The sequence below is a fragment of the Nicotiana tabacum genome, chromosome 9, assembly GCF_000715075.1.
Source record: "Nicotiana tabacum cultivar K326 chromosome 9, ASM71507v2, whole genome shotgun sequence".
Taxonomy (NCBI): Eukaryota; Viridiplantae; Streptophyta; class Magnoliopsida; order Solanales; family Solanaceae; genus Nicotiana; species Nicotiana tabacum.
In genome coordinates this window covers 64,322,417-64,332,161 of record NC_134088.1, presented here as the reverse complement: position 1 = coordinate 64,332,161, position 9,745 = coordinate 64,322,417, and the positions used below count along the sequence as shown (strand labels likewise).

General features: G+C 45.9%; 1 long non-coding RNA gene across 1 annotated transcript; it reads left to right on the top strand.

Moving 5' to 3' along the window:
- Nucleotides 1-8,325: 8,325 nt before the first annotated feature.
- LOC142164371 (uncharacterized) lies at nt 8,326-9,408 on the top strand. Its single transcript, XR_012695151.1, has 3 exons — nt 8,326-9,006; nt 9,097-9,186; nt 9,270-9,408. It is a non-coding gene; the product is annotated as an uncharacterized LOC142164371 (long non-coding RNA).
- Nucleotides 9,409-9,745: the final 337 nt, after the last annotated feature.

Genomic DNA, 9,745 nt, shown 5'->3' with positions numbered 1-9,745 from the left:
GCTAAGGCCTAAACATCCAATGCCAAAGGTCTCTCTGTTGCTGGAAGATATGCTAAACTCCCCAAACTCTCCGCCCGGCGACTCAAAGCATCGGCCGCCACATTGGCCTTCCCCGGATGGTACAGAATAGTGATATCGTAGTCCTTAAGAAGCTCCAACCATCTCTGCTGACGCAAATTAAGATCCTTCTGTTTCAACAGATACTGCAAACTCCGATGATCAGTATAGATCTCATAATGAACCCTATACAAATAATGGCGCCAAATCTTCAAGGCATGAACAATAGATGTTAACTCAAGATCATGGACAGGATAGTTCTTCTCATGGGTCTTTAACTGGCACGAGGCATAGGCAATCACTCTACCCTCCTGCATCAAAACACAACCAATGCCTATACTCGAGGCATCATAATACACGGTGTAAGAACCTAAAGCTGATGGCAGAACTAACACTGGAGCTGTGGTCAAAGCAGTCTTGAGCTTTTGAAAGCTCTCCTCACACTCATCCGACCACCTGAATGGAGCACCCTTTTGGGTCAATCTGGTTAAGGGCGAAGCAATAGACGAGAAACCCTAAACGAACCAATGTTAATAACCAACAAAACCAAGAAAGCTCTGAATCTTTGTAGCTAAGGACGGTCTGGGCCAACTCTGAACCGCCTCTATCTTCTTCGGATCAACCTGAATACCCTCACTAGACACCACGTGTCCCAAGAATGCTACTAAACTTAGCCAAAACTCACACTTGGAGAACTTTGCATAAAGCTTCTCCTCCCTCAATCTCTGTAATACAATCCTCAAATGCTGAGCGTGCTCCTCCTGGCTACGAGAGTACACAAGGATGTCATCAATGAATAAAACAATGAATAAGTCCAAATAGGGCTGGAATACACTGTTCATCAAATGCATGAACGCTGCTGGGGCATTGGTCAGCCCAAAAGACATCACTAAGAACTCATAATGGCCATATCGGGTCCTGAAAGTTGTCTTAAGAATATCTGAATCTCGAATCTTCAGCTGGTGATAATCGGACCTCAAATCAATCTTAGAGAACACCCTCGCTCCCTGAAGCTGGTCGAATAAATCATTAATACGAGGCAAAGGATACTTGTTCTTGACTGTGACCTTGTTCAACTGCCTGTAATCAATACACATTCTCATGGAACCATCCTTCTTCTTCACAAATAGAACCGGTGCACCCCAAGGTGACACACTAGGCCGAATAAACCCCTTATCAAGGAGTTTCTGAAGCTGTTCTTTTAATTCTTTCAACTCCGTCGGTGCCATACGATACGGTGGAATAGAAATGGGCTGAGTGCCCGGCACCAAATCAATACCGAAGTCAATATCTCTATCAAGCGGCATGCCCGACAGGTCTGCAGGAAACACATCCGAAAAATTGCGTACCATCGGAATAAAATCAATGGCAAGAGTCTCTTCACTAACATCCCTCACAAAGGCCAGATAGGATAGACAACCCTTCTCAACCATACGCTGAGCCTTCAGGTATGAAATTACCCTACTAGGTATATAGTCTATAGAACCGCTCCACTCAACTCTCGGAAATCTCGGCATAGCCAATGTCACCGTCTTATCGTGACAATCTAGAACAGCATGACATGGAGATAACCAATACATACCCAATATTACATCAAAGTCAACCATACTAAGCAGCAAAAAGTCCACTTGGGTCTCCAGACCCCCAATAGTCACAACACATAACCGATATACGCGATCCACAATAATAGTATCGCCCACATGAGTAGATACATGAACAGAAGAAACTAGAGACTCACGGGGCATATCCAGAAAATGGGCAAAATACGAGGAAACATATGAATACGTGGAACCAGGGTCAAATAATATTGAGGCATCTCGGTGAAAAACTGAGACAATACCTGTAATCACGGTATCTGAAGCAATAGCGTCTGGTCTAGTAGGGAGGGCATAGAAATGGGACTGGCCACCCCCTGATCTACCTCCCCCTCTAGGGCAACCCCTAGCTGACTGACCTCCGCCCCGAGCTGACTGGGCGGGTGGTGAGGTAACTAGGGCTGAAGTCGGAGGCTGACTCCTCTGCTGAGATAGACCTCCATGATGACGAGGACAATGCCTCCACATATGCCTAAACTCCCTACACTCAAAACAACTCCCTGGTGCTGGTGGCTGGAACTGAAGGGAACCCCTAGCACCGGGATAATTGGTAGAAGAACCTGGCATGGAAGAGCCCTGAACAGGTGGAGCACGGGATGAACTCTGAGCTAGAAGGGCACTAAGTGATGAGTGGCCCTGATGAGAACTGTGAGAACCATGGCCAGATGATGCACCATGGTGAAATGGCCGAGCTGACTGAGCCTACCTCAAATGATAACCTTTACCGTGCTGAAGCTGACCCTCAAAAGGAGCACCGCTGAATCCACCCAGACCACGAGGCCTCTTGGCCTCCCTCTCAACCCTCTCCTGACCGTGAATCATCTCAATCTGTCGAGCAATGTCGACAACCTTATCAAAAGTAGCACCTGAAACCCTCTCTCTTGTATTGAGAAACTGTAGCTGATAAGTGAGACCATCAATAAACCTCATGATCCTCTCCCTATCCGTGGGAACCAACCAGATAGCATGACGGACCAACTCAGAGAACTAATTCTCATACTGTGTCACAGACATATCACCCTGGCGGAGCCGCTCAAACTGCCTGCGCAACTCCTCTCTGCAGGATCGAGGCACGAACTTCTCCAAAAAGACCACGGAGAACTGCTGCCAAGTAAGGGGTGCTGCGCCAACAGGCCAACGCCTCTCGTAAGTCTCCCACCATCTGAGTGCAACCCCGGAGAACTTAAAAGTAGTGAATGAGACCCCACAAGTCTCCAGAATACCAGCAGTACGGAGTATCCTCTGACACCTGTCCAAAAATTCCTGAGCATCCTCTCTCTCTGTGCCACTGAAAGGTGGTGGCTGGAGTCTCCCAAACCTCTCCAACCTATGCTGATCATCCTCAGGCAAAGCAGGAACCACATAATCCTATGCAGCTATAATCGGATGGGTTAGTGGTGCCTCCGGTGTCTGAAGTCCCTGAACAACCCGCTCGGGTGTGCGAGCGACGGGAGTCTGAGTGCCTCTCCTGGCCTGAGAAGTGGTTGCGGCTGTCGAGATAGTGACCGCCTAAGCAAGGCCGGTACACGCTGTCAGAATCTGAGCTAGGGCCTCCTGAAGGCCTGAAATCACAATAGGCACAGGTGGCGCATGAGCTAGTGCATCAACAACTGGAACCCGGTCCTGATCTGGGACAACCGGTGGATCTGCAGGTATTGCCCCAGCTGTTGTATGGGTTGCACCTCTGCCCCTACCATGACCTCTACCGTGGCCTCGGCCTCTCGCGGCCCTGGCTGGTGGTACTGGTGGTTGACCCTCCTGACCGGTAGCACGAGTCCTCACCATCTGTGAGAGAATGAAACAACAGATATTTAGTTACTAGAATCAACAGATTCGCACGATAAGAATTCAAGAATGTGGAATTTTCTTAAAGGTTCTGCAACCTCTCGAAGATAAGTACAGACATCTCCATACCGATCCGCAAGACTTTACTAACCCGCTCATGACTCGTGAGACCTATGTAACCTAGGCTCTGATACCAATCTGTCACGACCCAAACTAACCCATGTCGTGATGGCGCATATCTGGGACTAGGCAGGCCGATTCATTTCCAAAACAATCCGATATTTTCATTTCAAAGATAATTTCAATGCTATTTAACATAAAAACCTTCGTAAAGGAGTTCAAATCAAAACAAAAGTGCAGAAAAGAAAAGTCCGACATCGGGATGTCACTAGTCATGAGCATCTACTATAATCTGTCTAACAATATCAAGCATAACTCAGCTTGGAAAGTAGCTAACTACAACTAAAGGAAGATAAGAGGGATAAGAGCAGGGGCTGCAATCGCCAAGCAGCTACCTTGCTATCCCCGAGAAAATCTGCAACCAGAATAATCAACAACCGCTACCATGCCCAGCTACACCTGGATTTGCACACAAGGTGCAGGGAGTAACATGAGTACGCCAACTCAGTAAGTAACAACAATAACTAAAGACTGAGCAGTAGTGACGAGCAATAAGCATATAAAGTTCATATCATGAAATCTCGGTAAAATACAACATGCTTTAAAAATCAGTGTTTGAATCAAATCATCTCGTTTAAAACCCAGTTCCAGTAAATATCATTTAAATATATTTTTCAACAGTTTCAAACAGAGGTTCAATGCAAAGGTGAGCAAAAATGATGAAATTATGAACAACAGCCCTTCGGGCATACCTCACAATCACTCGTATACAGCCCCTCGGGCAAACCTCACAGTCACTCATGACACTCGGACATACCTCACAATCACTCATGCCTCCCAGTCACTCAGCACTCAACACTCGGCACTCGGCACTCAGCACTCGGCACTCGGCACTCGCACTCAGTAGGTACATGCGCTCACTGGGGGTGTGTACAGACTCCGGAGGGGCTCCTTCAGCCCAAGCTCTATATCAAGCCAAATCATGGCATAAATCACTCAAGCCCTCGGCCTATATCGAACATGTTGCGGCGTGCATCTCGATCCCATAAATATCCTCACAAATCAGGCCCTCGGCCTCACTCAGTCATAAACCTCTCAAGCCACGCGGGCATTTCAGTACAAACAGGGCATTCGGCCCAAAACAATATTTATATGCATCAAAATAGAGTCATACAACTGAGTTATGTAGTAAACAAGTATAACCATGACTGAGTATAGATTTTCAATCAAAAACAATGAGAGGATAGTAAGAAAAGGCCCCTAAGGGTCCAAACAGCACTGGCACAAGGCCCCAAAACATGGCATTCAGCCCAATTTACAGAAACTCTTTCTAAAACATATAAGTATCATATAGTTTCAACAAATATTGCAACTTCACAGTTGCTACGGGACAGACCAAGTCACAATCCCCAACAGTGCATGCCCACACGCTCGTCACCTAGCATGTGCGTCACTTCAAAATAGTAAAATGATACAACATCCGGGGTTTCATACCCTCAGGACTAGATTTACAATCGTTACTTACCTCAAACCAGTCAAATCTCTACCCCGCAATGCTCTTACCTCTGGACTCGGCCTCCAAATGCTCCAAATATATTCATAATCAGTGCAATACCATAAATATACGCTAATGGAATGAATTCCGCAAGAAAAACTACCAATTTAGACCAAAAATCCGAAATTGGCTCAAAACCCTGCCCCCGGGCCCACGTCTTGAAATCCGACAAAATTTACAAAACTAGAAAGCCCATTCACTCACGAGTCTAACCATATGAAATTCATCAAAATCCGACATCGTTTGCTCCTTCAAATCCTTAAATTATTCTCCGAAAATTCCAAGCCCTAACCCCTTATTTTCACTAATTACATTATTAAACAACGGGAAATCACCATATATACGAGTATTAGGGCTCAACCTCACTGATAGACCTTGAATCACCTTTCAAACACCGCTCCAAAAACTCCAAAAACCGACTTGAAAATGGTGGAAATGAACCAAATTCGCAAAGGGTTCTATTTATGGTTTCTGCCCAGGCTTTTTCGCACATGCGGACCATTTCTCGCTTCTGCGCAACCGCACCTGCGGAAAAATCCATCGCAGGTGCGGAACTCACTTATGAGCCCAGGTTCCGCATCTATGGCCAACCTGTCGCACCTATTCTTGCGCACTTGCGCGTGACATGCCGCATCTGCGAAGCCAGCCTTCTTCCTTCCTTCCGCATCTGTGCCCCAGGTCTCGCACCTACGGGCTCGCAGATGCGCCTTCTCGCACCTGCGCATCCTGCCTATCTCAGCACTGCCCGCACCTGCGAACCCCCATGCGCACCAGCAGCCCCGCACCTGCGACTCCCTTTCCGAAGGTGCGAAAATATCAGTAGCAGCAGCTTCAACTGCATTTTCCAACTTTGACAAATCCGTTTACCACCCGGAATCACCCCGACGCCCTCGGGACCTCAACCAAAAATACCAACAAGTCATATATCAACATACAAACTTAGTCGAGCCTTTGAATCACTCAAAACAACATCAAAACACCAAATTACCCTCGGATTCAAGCCTAAGAACTTCTAAATTTTCAAATTCGGCAACCGATGCCGAAACCAACCAAACCCCGTCCGAATGACCTCAAATTTGGCACACACGTCATAAATGACACTACAAACGTACTCCAACTTTCGTAATTCTATTCCGACCCCGATATCAAATTTTCCACTGCCGACCGAAAATCGCCAAATTTTCAATTTCGCCAAATCAAGCCTAATTCTACCACGAACCTTCAAATTTTATTTCGGACGCGCTCCTAAGTCCAAAATACCTTACGGAGCTAACAAAACTGTTAAAATTTAAATCCGAGATTGTTTACATATAGGTCAACATCCGGTTGACTTTTCCAACTTAAACTTCTAAATAGGAGATTAAGTGTCTCATTCCACTCTGAAACCACTCCGGACCCAAACCAACTAACCCGGTATATTATAATATAACTGAATAATATAAAAAAAGTAGAAATGGGGAAAGCGGGGCTATAACTCCCGAAACGACTGGCCAGGTCGTTACATTAATATTGTTCAATTTATAGATATCGTTATGGAGCTTCCCCATATGCATCCCGGACCTGCGTCTCTAGAGCTACTGGTGCTCCAGGGCAACCATATGTCTTCACACATCTGGGATGGGCACTGTCTATCCCAGACTTTCCACCCCAGACGTATAGACAATCTGTGGGAGTTCATTAGAGACCACCCACTGCATCCCCGTACAGTTAGACGCCTTCAGTGGATGGGGTTTTATAGGATTATAGAGATCGACCAGTTGTAGTTCGACTGGGCGCTGATCACGGCTATGATAGAGCAATAGCGACTGGAGACGCACACATTTAATCTACCTATCGGCGAGGGTACCATCACGCTAGAGGACGTGGAGGTTCTTTTCGGGTTGCCAGTTGATGGTATACATGTAGCTTACCCACATGCTCTTAGAGACTATACGTGAGAGGACTACCTTCATGTGTTGCAGAGGCTTACCGGTTTCCATCCTGTGGAGCCGACTCCATTGAGTGGGGCTAGTCGATTGTAGCTGACGCCCTTCAGGCAGCATCTGGTGACGCTGCACGCGGAGATTACTGATGACTCACCGCCAGAGGATATTGACTGGTAGACGAGGCTGTTGTTGTTGATGATGTTTGGTGGTATATTGTTCCCGAACACTTCGGGAAACCTAGTCAGCTTGCTTTGTACATATCTGGAGCTGCTAGATGATTTACCTGGTTATAGTTGGGGTGGAGTTGTTCTAGCTTACTTGTATAGGCAGATGTGTCGGGCGTGCATGGGCACCACGAGAGACGTTACCGATTTTATACAGATGTTGCAGGTGAAAACATAGTCAATTCTTTTCATGATTAAAACATACATAGTAAAAAATGCCTTAAACTTTACGTCTACAATCTATATTAGGTTTCTACAATCTATATTAGGTTTGGGCCTGGGAGCGGTTCCTGCAGTTCCAGTCACCTCTGCCACTGATAGCTCCGGATGCACCACCTCCACCATTTCTCTCACTAGCTAGGAGGTGGGTAGATATGCGAGGACACGCCCGCAAGGTCGAGGCTCGACATCATCTCCCTTATTACAGGGATTTGTTGGATTTACTTGAAGGCACTCAGGTACATATATACTTAAGTTTACTTGGCCTGGCTTGATATGTGTTGCGTTTACTCACGATTCTTGTGTTTTAATAAATAGTTCATATGGAGGCCATACAGTGACGCACTCATAGCTCGATATCTAGATTATTGCCCCCGCGGTCGAGCTATGTGGAGCTCTTCCGTCCCATTTATATGTCTCGATATAGTAGAGAATCATGCCACCGAGTGAGTCCTTCGACAGTTTGGTCGACCCCAGCTTGTACCTATTTCGCCCACTTGGCATTCCACACATTACCAGCGGAATGATCTCCGCAAGGTCGACCAGACATACTTGGCCTGGCTAGAGGCCCAAATAGAGGATTGGGACCAGAGGTATGGCCTAATTCTGCCACACCCTCCACCTGACCGTTTGGATGGCGAGCATGAGTATATGGGTTAGTATCATAGTGTTACCCGACTTCTTATCGGGAATCTTGTTCATCGTGCTGGTGGTCGGCACGTTCCATATGCCGGGAGGCATGAGGCACTGGTATGTTATTTGTTATACTTACTTATAATGTTACATTACTTTAACATCATTCCTTAATTAATATTTTATATGCTATGCAGGCTATTGGCTTACACAAGTTCTACGAGTTGGGACTGGATATTCTGCAGCATACAAGCGCGGGAACGGCAGTTGTGTGCGGGCTTAGTCGTCGGGTTACTAATCTTGCTGCTGACACATTGAGACGTGTCCGAGAGGATGGGCTCTTAAGATACAAGGCTACTTATATGCCGCCCTAGGAGTACCATCATGGGCCACAAGTGGCCCCTGAACGTGGTAGATGTGGCAGGCATGGCCAGAGAAGGATGGATGGCCCACATAGTCGTGGTGGTCGGCGAGGACGGGGTCCCCATCAAGGGGGCGTCGAGGCACTTGTGGAGGATATTAGAGATGATCAACCTCGTGACTACCCTGAGCCACACGATGCTCCTCATTATATGTCATCACTCAGCATTCAACTGTCACCAGGGACTTCACAGTTGACCATGTCAGCTCCAGCGTTGATCGCGGGCACGGCCATTACGCAGCATGAATGGGATCAGTATTTTCCTGATCGTCCAGAGCCATCGAGGGTTGCTGCTGATCGTTTGATATGAGAGGTGCATAGTGGGCGATGACTGAGTTATGGCTCATCACCAAAGGCTGCTGAGGATCTTTCAGGCACATATAGGGATACATCACATCAGGGCGAGAAGTCACAGCCTTTATCTACTCCAGTGCACTTTGATGTTCTGACAGAGCATTGTGTGGCTACTCAGGTGCAGGTTTGTTTGTATTACTATTATTTCAATTTGTTTTTACCTTATAGAGTAGTCAGTAATATCTAAAGTGTTTATATTTTTTAAAAGATTTCGTCATCACCCATCACGGAGACCACATTGTGCGAAACTCGCTTGCCGGAGAATGATGATCTTATTCAGGAGCCCACTGAGACCACGGTATGACCATTGATTTTTTTTTTGCTAACACGTACGTTAGTATTCTATATTTCATATACTAAAATATCTTATTACTTTGTAAGTTACTGATGGCCCAACGACTGCTTCTACCAAGCCTACCAGCCTTACTGACGATTATGTTGCAGTGCATCCTCCGATAAAGAGGCGACGTGATGAGGATGATCCTGATAGAGTAGCCGGGCGAGATGGAATGTGCCTCAGTTCAGCCAATGCTTTAAAGAATACAGGTTGTGGAACTCATTGATATGTATTACGAGTTGTATATATGACATTAAATACATAATAGCAAAATTATTGATATTTTACATAATTTGCGCATGTGTTTTTATTTTTCGGGTTATTTATTAGTTTAACACTAGAACACAAAAAAATAAGACAGCTTAACATAAATTTAAATTCGTTAGAAATTAAAGATAATACGTAACACGTACAACATAAAAATAAAAAACTACACTTAATGCATCCATGTGTTTGTTTAGTCACTATCGCTCATTATTCTATGCTTCAGCCACTTAAATTTTTCTTCCAACCGATTATT